We start from the raw sequence: 15,721 nt of genomic DNA, 5'->3' as shown, positions 1-15,721 counted from the left end.
TCACTTGCCCCGCTCTGCTTGATCAGAATCTGCTGCAGCTTGCACTCAGGCCCAGTGGCCAGAAAACAACTGGCTGAGCTAGTCCTTCCTGGGATGCAGGAGCAGCCAATTTGGGGCCCTTTGAAAAATCTCCCCCCGCCACAGCTCTTGCTCTCTGCAGTGGCCCCAGGGCACAGAGCTTCTCGGGTCTCTGGGCTGTGGGTGGGAGGCACGGAAAGGAGTGGGCAGGGAGCAGAGCTGTGAGGGAAGGGGTAGAATGGAGGAGGGCCATGGGCAAGCGGGCGGGACAAGGTGGGGCCATGGGTGGGGCTGCAGGCAGAAGGGGCGGGGCAGGGCCATGGTTCCAGCACCAGGACCTCACCCTTGCTCCAGCCAGGGCCCCAGGAGACCTCAATCTACCTCTGTCACACACACACACACACACACATACGCAGCACACACTCATCTGTGCCACACTCAAGAGGAATCCCCAAAGCAGAAAGGGAGCTGATGGCGAACAGGAAAAGCTCTGCCCCAGAGTGTGGGACAAAGAGCAGAAACCCCCAAACACCTGGCCAGCGTGGGCCTGTTACTGAGTGAGCGAAACAGGATTGTTTCTCGGGCACCTTGTGCATCTTCCTGCCCATGTGCTTGCCGTCGCAAACCTTTCAGTGCTACTGGAATACGAAGAGCTGCCATCTCCTGGGTGGAAGCAGGCTTGCTTGACTGTGTGCCATAGGCCCTGTACTGCTGACAGGTGCATATCACTAGCCCCATTGTACAGAGGAGGAAGGTGAGGCGAGGAGGGAGGTACTGGTTAGGCAGTGGTAGAAGCCATGCTTAGGTACTCTCAGCTGGAGCTGATCTCAGCTAGGGGTCACTCTTTGCAGAGCTCTCTTCACCCCCCAGATGTCAGGCAAGGGAACTGGGGTAACTGATGCCAGCAGCTGAGTAAGGGGGAGTAGGAATTGGAGTCAGCTCTGTGCAAACACTGCCATGGTCCAGTTTGCCTGGCATCCTGTACCTAACAGTGACTGGTGCCGGTTGCTCCAGAGGATGTCAGAATTAGTCCTCATGTCATCTTCCGCAACCATGCATTTCCCATGAAACCTCTTCCTGACCTCAGCTGCCGATCAGTTTACACCCTGAAGCATGAGGATGAAGAGCCAATAAACAGATTCCAGGCTTGCAGCAGAAACCAACACGCCAAGATTTAAGGGCATGTGCAGAGGAAAAACACAGGAGCCTTCCCCTTACCCAGATCCCACCTCTGTCTTTCAGTTCTGGAGGAAACATCACCTCACAGCTCTTTAAACAGCCTTTCTCCGCGATATTCATACCCTGCCAGGACTTCACAGTGCAGCTACTTGAAAGCAGAACTTTGCTACCCGGCACCACATGACCACTCTGGGGGACGACAGGGGACTTTCCAGGCTTGTGGGGATTCTAGAAATAATTTAAGTTGCACTCTTTAAAAAAAGGTATATTTGGAAAGACTTTAAAAATACTTAATTGGCCGAATATTTGTGGTAACTTGCACCACCCCACCAGTAACAGGCAGAGCAGGGCACTGGCTGAGCTAAGCAATTGAGAACAGAAAAGGTCACCAAATCCCACCCCTCCCACTAGGGAAGGGTTAGACGAGCTCACTGAGAGACAACAGACCTTTGCGTTGTTGCCGTTGCTTTAAAAAATATCTGGTCACACTCCCTGCTCCACATCCAGCCAGCAGGGGACACATTTTGCTAGCCACTCCGGCACCAGGGTAATTACATGAACAAAGAAGTAACAGAGGTAAAGTTACCAAGAGCATGCCCTGGAGAAGAGGTGTGTGGCTCCAGGTGTAACTGGCTACTAGACACGGTGCTGAGAGCCGGTGCGCGGGAACATGTGATGCAGCTCTTGGGTTTTGCAGGACCAATAAAATTTGCCATGCTCCACAAACGGCTTCCCGGATGGCTCTTCGCACAAAGCTCTGGCCAGGTGCTGTGGGCTGGCTGCCGCACACAGAGCCGGCACAGTGGAAACCAGCCTCGGCCCACATGGAAGGGGCTAGGAGCGGTTGGTAAGAGAGGCCGGTGGGCAGCTACTAAGAGAAGGAGTTGACGAACGCTGGAGAGTGCAAAATGCAACAACGAAGCCCTGGCCAGCCGGAGACGTCCTCAATAGGCTGCAGCCTGCATCCACTTGGAACATCATGGCACCGCAGGGATGGTCCTGATCTTACTGCTCCACAACACCCCTAATCCTTCAGCTAAAGAAGACCCTCCACTCACTGTTAGCAGTGCAAGGCCTAGGACACATGGACAAGTGGTTCTGATTCCATCCAGCAGGGGACAGTGGCACACACACACACATGCTAACCAGTTTGTTACAATGCAAACCTGCGTCCAAGAGCTTTGCTGCTCAGGACGGCGTGGTGGGCACCTGGCCTCCTGGGCATCCATTTGTGTCGGACAGCTTGCCAAGGGCGGCCCTGCCCGGTCGGTCAGACGCTTGCCCTGGAGCTCTCGCCACATGGCGGGGAAGGGAAGTGGAAGTTTCGAATCGCTGCTTAGTCACAACCAGAAGGGAAATGACAAACGATAGGTGAGTCAACATCCCCTCTTCGCAAGCAGAACCTTTCCGAACTTCAGCACTGGCCGTGCATTCCCACAGAATGCTCTGCCAAGGGGCCCGTCGCTGCCGGCAGCCCGGGCAGGGGGTGTGTAACCATGGACGGCTGCCAAACGCAGGAGAAAAATCAGCCCCTTTCCCAGTATTCCAGCTGTGACAGGCCCTGGCACAGCCCAGAAAGCAGCACACTCCCTCTAGACCCAGGGGCAAACCTGCATTTGCTACCATTGGCTCCAGGCAACACCAGCATCCCTTCTAAACCAGTGCAAAACAGCAGTGTCGCTGTTTGGCATCTCTCCCTCGCCGACCAGCCTCCTTTCTGTATGAGCCACTGGAAAGACACAGGAGACCTTGTCTCCCATCATGGAGACAGTCCCGCCCCTCACGGAGCAACCCTTTAGAGGAGCTCTCTTCATCCTAAGCGCATCTATGATCTCGTACCCCAGGCCATAAATATGGCCCATCCGTGTTTCCACAGAGCCAGACATCGTCCTTACACTCCACTTCCCTGTGTCTCCTGTCTCTCTCCTCCTTCTCCTCTTCTATTGCACAGCCTTCGTCTCCTTCCAGTCACACAGTTCTGCCGGTGCCCCTCAATCCCGACCTGCACCCCAGCTCTGGGCTCCCCTCCCCCACAGCTCTGCTGGTGCCCCTCACTCCCGATATGTAGCCCCCTGGGCTCCGCACACATCGCTCTGCCAACAACTCAGTCCCAACTAATAACCTCAGTTCCAGCCCTGAAGCTACCAGTCCCCCAGAACTGGGTTTTTCTTTGTTGGGGGGTTCGGCATAAGTGGGACCAGGAATAATCCTCAAGCCCTTCCCCCTCGTGACCTGGGATCTGCTCTGCATGGTGCTTAGTGAGCGGTTGGGTTTCCTGGTTGAAGCAGAGCGCGAACCTCGAGCCCTGGGCGAGATTTCTGACTGGTGCTGGGAGTCAGCCAACGTTTGCTCAGCGCTTTGGAAATGTGAAGTGCTCTGTGAGTGCCGGGTAACGAACATGAATTGACCTAGACGGTAAATATTGGCAGAGCCACAGGCAGCCAACAGCATCATGCCCAGAGTTTCCTCAATCACAGCTTTGAATCTCGGCACGTTAGATTTGGCCCCTCAGGCTCCCCAGGGAACGGAGTCAGGGCACAGATATTAACGAGACCAGGGGTCAGGAGCCGGAGTCAGACTCCAGCAACCTCTGGGAGTGCAGCTGGCCTGGAGTCGGCCATGTGGTTGGTGGGAACAGTGCCCTACAGCAGCAGTTTGGGGGCTGCTGCAATAGGACCTGTGCAATAGGTTACCCACTGCAGGCGAGGGTAACCTGCTCTGCCTCCCAGCTCCAACGTCTGCCGCTGGCTCTGCCCCGGGACTCCAGTCCTGGTCACCAACTCCTGCTCTAACCCCTGGGCATGACCACCGCCTCCTGATCTCCAACACCATGGCAGGGTTCGTAAGAGCGAGGAGTTACTCCAGCCGCCATGCCGGCTGCACAGCCTGGCTGGCAGCATTTCGGTGGCGCCCCCTAGGGGCAGCTTGTGAGGGGTGCGGGGACGCCGCAGGATGAAAGGTGTCTGTAACGGGGGCCAGGGGGAGAGGGGGCTTTCGTGCGGACCAACCCTGTTAGCAGTGTTTGAGTCCTGCCAACGCAGCTCAGGCCAGGCTGACTCAGTAGGGCAGGATCCACGTGCTGACTCCATCCTCCCTGGCTGGAATCGGGTGCAGCTGGAAGATTAACTGCCCAGGCAGCACCTGGAGGAACCGCCAGGGAGCAGGGATTGATCAGACAGGCAGCTCAGCTGGGCAGGAACAGGAAGGGCCTGTATAAAGCCCAGGCACTGTAGGAAGGAGCAACAGGGTCTTGCGGGAAAGCAGGCCACATCTGCAGGGTCCCCAGGCTGGGACCTGGAGTGGTGGGTGGGCCCGGGTTCCCCTGCCGGCTGCGGGGGAAGTGGCACCTGCTGGGCAGCGAGCAGGAAGACGGCCAGAGTCCATGAGTCAAGAGAGACTTTGGTACCCCCGAAGGGGAAGCGTGCAGTGACCTGGCCGGAGGGGCCAAGGCACAAAGAGGGAACATGTTGAGTGAGGTGCAGAGGGTGGGAGGGACGCTGCCAGAAGTGGGCGCAACGCCTGGCCAGAACTAATTCCCAGAGCAACCAGGAGGAGGCGCCAGTAGCAGCGAGTGGACCCAGTGGCAAGGGGGCACATTTGGAGGCCAGCTGAAGGTGCACGTGCTCGGAGCATGGCCTGGGGGAATGGCTCGGGTCACCGGGCTGTACAGATACAGATACAGAGCGTTTTTTCTCAAGGGGCAGGACATCTTGCTGATCACGGAAACCTGATGGCTGCGTCTCTACTGGCACACGCTCAGGATCCTGTCAAAAGCATTGGCAAGTCCTGCAGCCGAGCCCACAGATGTCTCTCACTGCAGCCATTCTTGCTAGGCCACGTCTCCAACACAAATTGCGTCAACCTATCGTTCATCGGCGTGCAGCCCCCGCGGTTATTCAATCACTTGTGCGTGTCCATGCACGGCTCCTTGTGTTGGGGTGCGTGCCCTTACCAGGAGCACAGTATCGAGTCGACTGTCAGTGTGGGGCATCAGGGGACGGCCCCTAAAAGCCAGTAACAGTCACGTAAGCAGCACAGGGTCTACGCTGACACTGCGTCTCTGTGCCACTCGGAGAGGTGATGTAACTAAATGGGTGTAGAGAGGCACTTACGTCGGCGGGAGCCAAAGCGAAGACACTTCCCCAGCAAGCAGCTGACATCACCCTAACCGCGCTGCAAAGGCCCGGCATTAGCTTGCTTGTTTCAAATGGGGGAAGAAGTTACAGGTCCAGGATGGGGAAAAAAAATTTTCCTCTGGGCCAACCAGCAAGCAGAGATTTGCATGTGCTATCTGATTGGCTGAGAGATGACCAATACTTTTGCTCTGGATGAGCTGCAGATACACGTGTTGCAACTCAACCTTCATGGCTCTTCTTCCCACTGGGGCAGCTTCCCCGGCCTGATCTGGAGTCCTGCTCTCTTCCCGTCTTGCTCCCTCCTGGGCAATGTAAGCCTCTGCTTGTTTCATCACACCTAGATCTCGGAACCGGCCAGTGACATCACAGGGGTTGCTACAGCAGCAACCACGGATGTGACAGGCAGGCGAGTGAAGCAACCGGCGTGTGAGTAAAGAGACGGGAGCCGCACATTTCCAAGCTGGTTCCTCCTTGGCAAGGCCAAGCCCCACGGGAAACGAAAGGCCAAGATCTCCCTGGAGCCCTGCCCCATTGCAGAAACCGGGGAAGGAAACAAACCATTGCTCCTGAAGTGAGCTGGTGCCATCTACATGGTGCACAGCGGAGAAACGCCACCCCCGCTTATCTGTACACCATCACTCACCCCCCCGACCAGGTCTCCGGCAAGCAGGGCTCAGGCGTCAGACCTGCTCCTGTTCCAGCCCTGGGGCTCCCTTCCCCCCCAGATGTACTGATGCAATACCCCCTTAGTGCAGCCTTGGGTCCCCTCTGCCCGCACACCTCGATCCAGACCCTTGCTCCTGCAGTCCTGATCCCAGCCACACTCTGCCAATGCACCTGAGCCCACCTGGGCCCACAGACACTTGTGGCTGCCCAATTCTTCTCCACAAGGACCTCCGGCGACCTTCCTTTGCGAGTGGAAGGCCTTGATTTTCCGTTCCACGCACCCGCCCACTCCTACCTTTGACAACAGGCAAATTAAGCACAAAGAAAGCAAGAGCCACGGAATATGTCAGCAAAATAACTCAACCCCCAGCTCACCCCATGTCCACACACAGGCATGCAGCAGGCTGGTGGGAGAGTCCTGAGCCTGCCAGGAGGCTGTTTTGGGGGGCAGGGAGCAGGATGGAACCCCCAAATCCCTCCCAACTGCATCATGTGTGTGGGATTTGAACCCCAGCCTTCAGAGAGATTGTGCATAAAAAACAAAGAATAAGACCCAGTCCCCGCCTCCAAAACCCTACGCAGCAGAGCCATGCAGAGCAGGTGCATGGGGCCCCGGTGACAGCTTGGAGGAGGAGAACCCAGGGATGACTGGTGAAGGAAAAGGGTTTCAGGGAGGGATACTGGGAACGAGGAAAGCAAGTGAGTGGAAAGGAGGGGGGAGATGCAGGCAAAACAGGGCTCTGGAGGACCTGGCCAGAGCTCAGATCTGCTGAGATGAAAGGCTAAGCTTGCAAAGACTTTCTGCCATCCGAACCCCAGCTGATCCCCAGGTGAGATCAGGAACTGCCCCACGACACAGTATTGCCAATGAGACGTTTCACGGGGACTCCAACGCTGAAGTCGCAGGCACTGGCCCTTGCTAGAGACAGGATATTCAGCTCTACGGACCCATGTTCTGATCTAGGCTGGCAAATGGTACGTTCCTGAGAATAGGACTAAGGAAAAAAGATACAGATGAGAGAGTCTCCCAGCAACGCTGGTTCAGAGAACCTGTCTGCCTGGAACCCAGAACACACCACTCCACAGTCCTCCAGCCGGGGGGCGGGGGGAAACTGTCCCACTTTAGCTGCTCCCAAAACAGCATTACTAGGGGCTAGAGCAGAAGGCTGTGATCCTCATCCTAGAAAGCTGGATTCCATTCCTAGCCACCCCCAGCCCCTCGCGGAGGCAGGAAAGATAACTGACCGTCTGTCACACACAGACCCTCAGGTGACGAGTGCTGTGGACTGCAAAGCACCATCATAGTCACAACAGAGGGCAGCTCTTTGTTGGGTCCAGGTAAAACCCTCCCATGCAAACCAGCTCACGCCCTGCTGCCACTCTGGCAGAAAAGGCATCGGGCAAAAATTCCCTTGGAGGCTCTGCTCACAAAGGTGGGTAGCGAGCGATTTCTCAACCTCCCAATTGGCCAGCATCCCTGGTACCGTATGAAATTCCAGAGTCATTCTCTTCGTGCTGGCAAAGATTAATGCTGCTGGAATTTACGAACATATCGGGCACATGTTCACGATCGCTCTGTCTAAACCACACCTGCTACTGTATTCAGGTCTAGCCAATACCCTCCAATGGAACACCACATGTAATGTTATAACAAGTCTTGGTTAGTTTACAAGATCATAGAATCACAGGAGTGGAAGAGAGCTCAAGAGGTCATCGAGTCCAGTCCCCCGCACTCACAGCAGGAGTGGGTATTGTCTACGACGGTATTTATCTTCTCCGAAAACTAAATGATCCCAGTCTTTCCAGGCTCTTCCCATGTGGAAACCCACGGAAACGAGCCCCAGATCATTTTAATCCCATCGCTGGGAGGTGGCTACGCAGGGACCATTGAATGTGAGGAAAGGGCAGACTGGCTGAACTGCAGCAAGCAGAACCCAAGGAAATATTTGTGTGCCTCATCTACTTGTCACAGTCAGTTTGGCCTCTCCAGGCCAGACTTTTGTTCTGTGTTTGTACATGAGCTAACACAATGTGGTCCTGCTCCCAGAGGAGGATTCCTAGGCATTATCAAAATACAGCAATAATAATGGCATACTGACAATTTCTTTTTAAACTGACTAACTTCCAGAGAATGCCCATTTCTGATGGAGTTTCCTTTATACAGGCTGACCTGAGGTTTTTTCTAAATTCCTTTATTAAAAAAGGCTCCGTTTCTTTTCAGCAAGGAAAACACCAAGCAACTAATTGACCATAAAGAGGAACAATGAAACTGACTCTATAAAGCCCTGTAAAACGCCACGTGACAAGGTGCAAAGACAGAGGTTTGCTTTTCTGCAAAGGTCTCTTAGGTTTCCTAATCTCGTGTGCTACTTGTAACTATAGTAGGGATAACATTTCCGACAGATCCAGTTTCCAAGACGACCGTGTCCCTTTAAATTATTTCTTAAAGGAGGTGGAAGGCGGAGAAACCAACTTCATTAACCCCAGACTCTTGAGTTTTATCTCAATCCTTAAATCTTGATTCTGACCTGACCACAGTCTGTAGCTGAGTGACATAGTAACAGGCTGTTATTTACAACCCCTTCCCCCACCTGTTAATTAAACATGAACAATGACCTTGCAAGAACAGACAGACTCCACTCCCACATAGCCCTGCTCCCAGGTCTGAGCGGCAATTAACCATTCATAACCACATCATTCTAGTCGGTAACAGCGCTGCAGACACTGGGCCGAGATAAAAAATACAAGATCCACTACACCACTATCAGTTCCTGCCTGGATGTTTCTCACTAGCGGATCCTTCATAGAGTTAATGTGCAAGAGACAAGCGGACTTACCTAATGTAGGTTCCCCGAACGGAAAGAGAGAAGAGGCAGCCCCAGGCTTACTGGACGCCCATAGAGGTCCGGCTTTGAAATCGATGTCAGAGAGGGGAATTTGAAACACGGGCTGGGGTTTTTTTCTAACTTTAGTCTGTGAAATAAAAATAAGAGAGACACTTCCTCAAATCATCAGAAATAGACACGGGTTTTCGGCTACCAAGTGTGAAAACTCCATTACTTTGGGAGGAGGAGCGTAAACAGCCTAGTCATGTCTGTAAGAGCCCCCTTCATTTCGTATCGCAAGTAACCCCCAGAGACCTCCATCAGGGCCCTGTGGGAGTAGGTGCTGGACAGAGCACACGTCCTGTCTTGCCCTGGAAATCTTGCAGGACCAGACGCTCAGTTAAAAGGAAGGAATTCACATGCAAGCAACCAAACCCCATGCAGGCAAGAGTCACACCCAGTTTAGTGTGCGGTATTAAGCCTCTCACTTTCCCATAGGTCTGTGCCTGTGACTCAACACTTTATAAATACCGAGGTAGAGAGAGGGAACTGGGATTAGCTGTTTTGCAGATGACTTTAGACCTTTGTAATAAAAACACGCGGACATTTCAGACAATGCCAGCTACCAGGGAATCTATAGCGTAATCCCCGGGAGCAGTGAAACCCTAACAGCAGCTGTCAATGAATACTGGCTCTCCTAGGCAATATTATCCGAGGGAGAATTGTCCAGGAGAGCCATGTAGGATTGGTCCCTGAAGTTTTGCAGGACTGTATACGCCCCCCTGAGAGATTATATTATGGCCACATTTTTCAGAGTTGGGTATCCATATTTAGACAACTAACTCCACACTTAAGCAATTAAATACGTTTCCTTATTTGGGTGCCTAGACACATATGTAGGTGTCTGGACAGAAGCATCCAAGTTTGAACCATTACATCCACACACAGGTCCTTTTTCAGTGTGTGATTGGGGTCTTCCTGCCCCTTTCTGCTGCAGCGGCCCGGCTTCCCCCACCCTCCGGCGGTTATTCTGGGCTGGGTTTTTGAAAGCAACAGGGAAGCGCACTGTTAAAATGACACACTCGGCATTCTGAACCGGCTTCCACTGTGCCGCCCTGCCTGGGTCCTTGTGTTTGTCATTACAGCCTTGCCGAAGGAGGGGAACTCCCCTTTCGCCTCCTCACACCTGCATTCAAGGGATGAGTTTATTATTACAAGGAGAACTGGGCTCTGGGAGGGATGAACAGTTAACCCAGCTGCAATTGGTCCAGGAGCATGGTGAGCCATCTAGGCTGGCATGCTGCCTTTGGCAATGGCCAAGGCCTGTTGCTTTGGAGAAAGGGAAACACCCCACCCCACACACTCACCACTATCTCTGGGCAGCAGCCACTGATAGGAAAAAACTACCCCACACTACTAGTTCTAGAGAGGCTAGGTGGCCAGGCCGATGACGGCCAAGCTCACCACCCTCAGACAGTGCAGGATTGGGGGTGGGTTTTTTTATTGTCAATGCCTGCGCTTTTGTTGACTGCCCGGATCTCGCTGTCACAGAGTTTCCCCCCACATTCATCCTAATTGTCCCTTTTTTAAAGGGAGGCTCTCAAACAAAAGGTCCCATTTGCATTGGTTTTTGTTTGGTTTTTTTAAGAAATCTCATCTCCTTGTTCCTAACAAGCCCCTCGACTGTGGGCACTGAGAGAGTTTTAAAAGTTGTTATTCATTTCCAGCTTGTTCGCCTGGGCCCAAGAAATCCCATTTGTCTATTTGCGGTTTGTTTAGAATTCAGGGCCGCGCTCTGCCTCTCTCGGACCGGGGCAGTTGAACACAATCCCTGCAGGGGAAGGTTAAAAGCCACAACGTCTCATGGAGTTTCCTCATTTTGTCTTCATCATGGCACTGAAAACTCCTTTGACAAACTGTCAATAAAACCTCCACTGTCCGCCAGGGTCTTTATTAATTTAATCCCGCTGCTCCTAGGTATTTGCCAGCAGACTGCCCGCCAGCTGTGTCAGTGAGCCTGGAAAATTAGCTTAACATGGGGGAAGGGGGCAAATGTTCCTCTGGGGAGAACTGAAGAAGGTGGGAACATGGCACACAGAGGAATAGGCACAAGGGGGAATAACCCAATTAAAGGTCTTGCATTGGCTCTGAGAAGTTGGTCTAAAACCCTCCAACAGTGCGGTCTCCTGCTCCTCTCCCCACTTCCTCTAGCATGGGGCTCTTCTGGGTCCATCTCCACAGCACTGCGGAGCAGCCTGCCAGTCTGTGCCGCACACCAATCGCAGCAGGAAACCTTTGGTCTTTATTCCCCACCTGCCATTTTGGGGGCGGGAGCTTCCTGTAGTTTGTACACAAGGGGGTTGTGTGTACACACAACCCTGGAGAGACAGAGAGACTGTGTACATAAGCCTGCACTGAGAATGTGTAAACTTACACACAACTCTGCAGGGAAGAGAGAGTACACCCAACCCCGCACAGAAAGAGTGCACACATACACAACTCTGCAGGGGGATTGAGAGATTGTACACATACAACCCTGCACAGAGTGTGTATACACACACAACTCTGCAGGGAGAGAGCATGAGGGTGTGTACACACACAACCCTGCACAGAAACTGTGTACACACACACACACATAACTCTGCGGGGGGGGGGGGGAGCGTACACACAAAACCCTGCACAGAGAGTGTATACACACACACAACTCTGCAGGGAGAGAGCATGAGGGTGTGTACATATACAACCCTGCACAGAAACTGTGTACACACACACACACACACACAACTCTGCGGGGGGGGGGGAGAGCGTACACACAAAACCCTGCACAGAGAGTGTATACACACACACACAACTCTGCAGGGAGAGAGAGAGTGTGTGTGTGTATATACACAACCCTGCACAGAAAGGGTGTGTACACACACAACTGCAGGGAGAGAGCGTGTGTGTGCTGGTGTGCCCACACACAACCCTGGAGAGCAGAGCGGTTATCTGGGCGAGGAAGAAGCCGGCCTGACGAGAAGTGAGCCCATCTGCAAGATTTGTGTTTCCAGCACTCACAGAGAAACCTGCTTGTGCCGCACCTCACTAGGATTAGCTTGAAAACACAATAGCAGCTGGATCAAGAGCTCTGCGCTAATGACACCAGGGGGCAGAGGCCGAGCAGCTCCCGGGGGCAGGGGGCTGCATCAGCACCCACCAGCCCCTCAGCCGGGACCCGCCTGCTTTCAGCTTCTCTCTCCCGTGAGCAGTTTATGGTCCTAGTCCATGAAACTTTTCACTACAATAAGTAAAGGGGCTGGCACAGGGCAGGGGAGAGGCTCACACGGGTGAGGGGCTCAGGGGCTGGCACAGGGCAGGGGAGAGGCTCACACGGGTGCGGGGCTCAGGGGCTGGCACAGGGCAGGGGAGAGGCTCACACGGGTGAGGGGCACAGGGGCTGGCACAGGAGAGAGGCTCACACGGGTGAGGGGCACAGGGGCTGGCACAGGGGAGAGGCTCACACGGGTGAGGGGCTCTGGGGCTGGCACAGGGGAGAGGCTCACACGGGTGAGGGACTCAGGGGCTGGCACAGGGGAGAGGCTCACACGGGTGAGGGGCTCAGGGGCTGGCACAGGGCAGGGGAGAGGCTCACACGGGTGAGGGGCACAGGGGCTGGCACAGGGGAGGGGAGGGCCTCACACGGCTGAGGGGCTGGCACAGGGCAGGGGAGAAGCTCACACGGGTGAGGGGCACAGGGGCTGGCACAGGGGAGAGGCTCACACGGGTGAGGGGCACAGGGGCTGGCACAGGGGAGAGGCTCACACGGGTGAGGGGCACAGGGGCTGGCACAGGGGAGAGGCTCACACAGGTGAGGGGCACAGGGGCTGGCACAGGAGAGAGGCTCACACGGGTGAGGGGCACAGGGGCTGGCACAGGGGAGAGGCTCACACGGGTGCGGGGCACAGGGGCTGGCACAGGGGAGAGGCTCACACGGGTGCGGGGCACAGGGGCTGGCACAGGGGAGAGGCTCACACGGGTGAGGGACTCAGGGGCTGGCACAGGGGAGAGGCTCACACGGGTGAGGGGCACAGGGGCTGGCACAGGGGAGAGGCTCACACAGGTGAGGGGCTCAGGGGCTGGCACAGGGCAGGGGAGAGGCTCACACGGGTGAGGGACTCAGGGGCTGGCACAGGGGAGAGGCTCACACGGGTGAGGGGCTCAGGGGCTGGCACAGGGGAGAGGCTCACACAGGTGAGGGACTCAGGGGCTGGCACAGGGGAGAGGCTCACACGGGTGAGGGGCACAGGGGCTGGCACAGGGGAGAGGCTCACACGGGTGAGGGGCTCAGGGGCTGGCACAGGAGAGAGGCTCACACGGGTGCGGGGCACAGGGGCTGGCACAGGGGAGAGGCTCACACGGGTGAGGGGCACAGGGGCTGGCACAGGGGAGAGGCTCACACGGGTGCGGGGCACAGGGGCTGGCACAGGAGAGAGGCTCACACGGGTGCGGGGCACAGGGGCTGGCACAGGGGAGAGGCTCACACGGGTGAGGGGCTCAGGGGCTGGCACAGGAGAGAGGCTCACACGGGTGCGGGGCACAGGGGCTGGCACAGGGGAGAGGCTCACACGGGTGAGGGGCACAGGGGCTGGCACAGGGGAGAGGCTCACACGGGTGCGGGGCACAGGGGCTGGCACAGGGGAGAGGCTCACACGGGTGCGGGGCACAGGGGCTGGCACAGCGGAGCGGGAAGGGGCCGGTCTGAGCGGGGGCTGGCGCACTCGGGGGTGGGAGTCACGGTGCCCCGGGGAGGGAAGGGGGAGCCCGGGGATGGGGGGCGCTGCCCCCGGGGCCGGGACTCACCCTGCGCCGGGAGGCTCCTGGATCCTGCTGCCGGGCTGCTCCCCTCGCTGCCCGGGGCCGATGTCAGCCGGGCTCGGCTCCCCACTCCTGCAGCCGCCGCCACCCAGCACTTCCGCATGGCCGGGCCGCCGCCCCCGCTCAGCCGCACCTCCCTGCCGGGCTCCCCGGGGGCGGCCCCGCCTCGCGGCCGGGGGAGCCCCGCACCTGTCTGGGGAGCCCCTCACTGCCGGGGGAGCCCCCCACCTGGGCCAGCCCCTCACCTGCCCAGGGTCAGCACCTCACCACCAGGAGAACCCCTCACCTGGGCCAGCCCCTGAGCCCCTCACCTGTCTGGGGAGCCCCTCACTGCCAGGGTCACCCCTCACCTGCCCAGGGTCAGCACCTCACCACCAGGAGAACCCCTCACCTGGGCCAGCCCCTGAGCCCCTCACCTGTCTGGGGAGCCCCTCACTGTCCAGGGTCAGCCCTTCACCTGTGCCAGCCCCTCACCTACCCAGGGTCAGCCCCATAGCCCCTCACCTGCCCAGGGTCAGCCCCTCACCTGGGCCAGCCCCATAGCCCCTCACCTACCCAGGGTCAGCCCCTCACCTGTGCCAATCTCTCTCCCTAGGTATCCTGCCCTTTGCCACCTGTTCATCTATCCAGAGATCTATGCCAACCTCTCACCTGCCCGGACCAGCTGAATTGGGCTGACTGAGACATGAGTTTCACCTTGGCGGGGGAGCTATTCCCCCGCATGGCAGCCCATCCACTCCAGCCCTTCATTTGATGATGAAGCTTCTCTTGTGCAAGCTCCTTGTGTGCCTGGGAATCCTTGCCTTGCCAGCCCTCCTCAACCCTGGAGAAAATGGCTTGTCTTGGCCAGCTTTGGACCAGTCTCTTCCAGGCACCTTCCTCCAAGCTCCTTCCCAAGTGGAAACCTACATGTGGTTCATTGGCACCACACTCTTATTAGTAAACTAAGCGAGCCCAGGTGGGCTTGGGTGAGTCTCTCCCACTGGGATAACACTTCCTCAGGGGAGATTTGTGAAGCATTTGAAACTAGCTTTTCATGAAGTGCAGAAGCTGCCTACAAGGAGGAGAACTGGACTCGATGACCTCTCGAGGTCCCTTCCAGTCCTAGAGTCTATGAGAAGCCAGCCCAATGAAGCCAGCCAGCTACCTGGGGACCAAATGCCCTGAGATTTACCAATTGGTCCAGGGGCCACCGTTTAAGAACAGCTGTACTGCAGCATAACACAATGGGTGCTCCGGGGAGATGCTCTGCTTCGGAGAAGTTAAGCTGAGGTCTCTTCTTCCAGCTGGTGTCCCTCTCACAAGCAGCTGTCCAAGATCTTGTGGCACTTCTTAGAAAGAGGAAGGAACAATACACCTGGTGGTATTTTTAAGCACTGGTCAGCCATTCTCCCTCAGCACTGCGTGTAAGCTGTAGTTGAGCCATCACAGCTACTCCAGGCCCAGTATGAGCCTGAAGTTACTCCAGCCCCAGTATATTAGAGAGGACCCAGTGCGTGCTGTGTCCCACCCACACAGCAGTCACCTGGTGAAGTGAAATTAACCCAATCAAGCTCTTTTTAATCCTGATGTCAAAATGTAACCGCAAAATGAGATTTCCATGCCTGCCATCCTATACAAAGGGGAATGGAGTGATATCCCTTTCTGCTGGCTGTTCAGCATGTGACAGGGGTCTGGGGCTCAACAGAGAATGGAACTAAACCAATTTATTCATTCCGTCTTCTTTCCAAACTTCCCTGCAAGACAAGACTTCCCTTGGAACATATTCCTCTAAAAGCAACAAGCTGGAGCTCAGTTCTAACTAACAAAGCAGAATTCTGATTTGCACGGTTTAAAATATTCCCACCTCTCCCCAAAGAGGTTTTAGTAGGAAATGGTAGGGGTTTTTTTTAGCTAAAGCATTTTTGAAACTGCTAACCAGGAGCCCCCAGATGCCCAGATTCCATGAAATCACAGCTTCAAATTCCAGCAAGGTTCACCTAGCTCTTCATCCTTCCAGCCACGGTCAATAAACGGATGAGCTCCATGCAGTTTACTGCATGA

At 55.8% G+C, this 15,721-nt stretch overlaps 1 protein-coding gene across 4 annotated transcripts in view; it reads right to left on the bottom strand.

The window, feature by feature from the left end:
• Positions 1-13,757, bottom strand: part of IRF5 (interferon regulatory factor 5) — a 37,566-nt gene extending 23,809 nt beyond the window's left edge. The window contains exons 1-2 of one of the 4 annotated variants that reach the window (XM_030583419.1): positions 13,664-13,757; positions 8,837-8,972 (exon numbers count right to left, since the gene is read on the bottom strand). The gene's annotated coding sequence lies outside the window, so the exon portion shown is untranslated. Of the gene's footprint in view, positions 1-8,836; positions 8,973-9,059; positions 9,280-13,663 lie in introns of those variants that run through there. The other 3 variants (XM_030583593.1, XM_030583331.1, XM_030583507.1) reach the window with 3 other exon arrangements.
• Positions 13,758-15,721: the final 1,964 nt, after the last annotated feature.

This window comes from Gopherus evgoodei, chromosome 1, assembly GCF_007399415.2.
Source record: "Gopherus evgoodei ecotype Sinaloan lineage chromosome 1, rGopEvg1_v1.p, whole genome shotgun sequence".
NCBI lineage: Eukaryota > Metazoa > Chordata > Testudines > Testudinidae > Gopherus > Gopherus evgoodei.
This window is presented reverse-complemented; position numbering and strand designations above follow the sequence as displayed.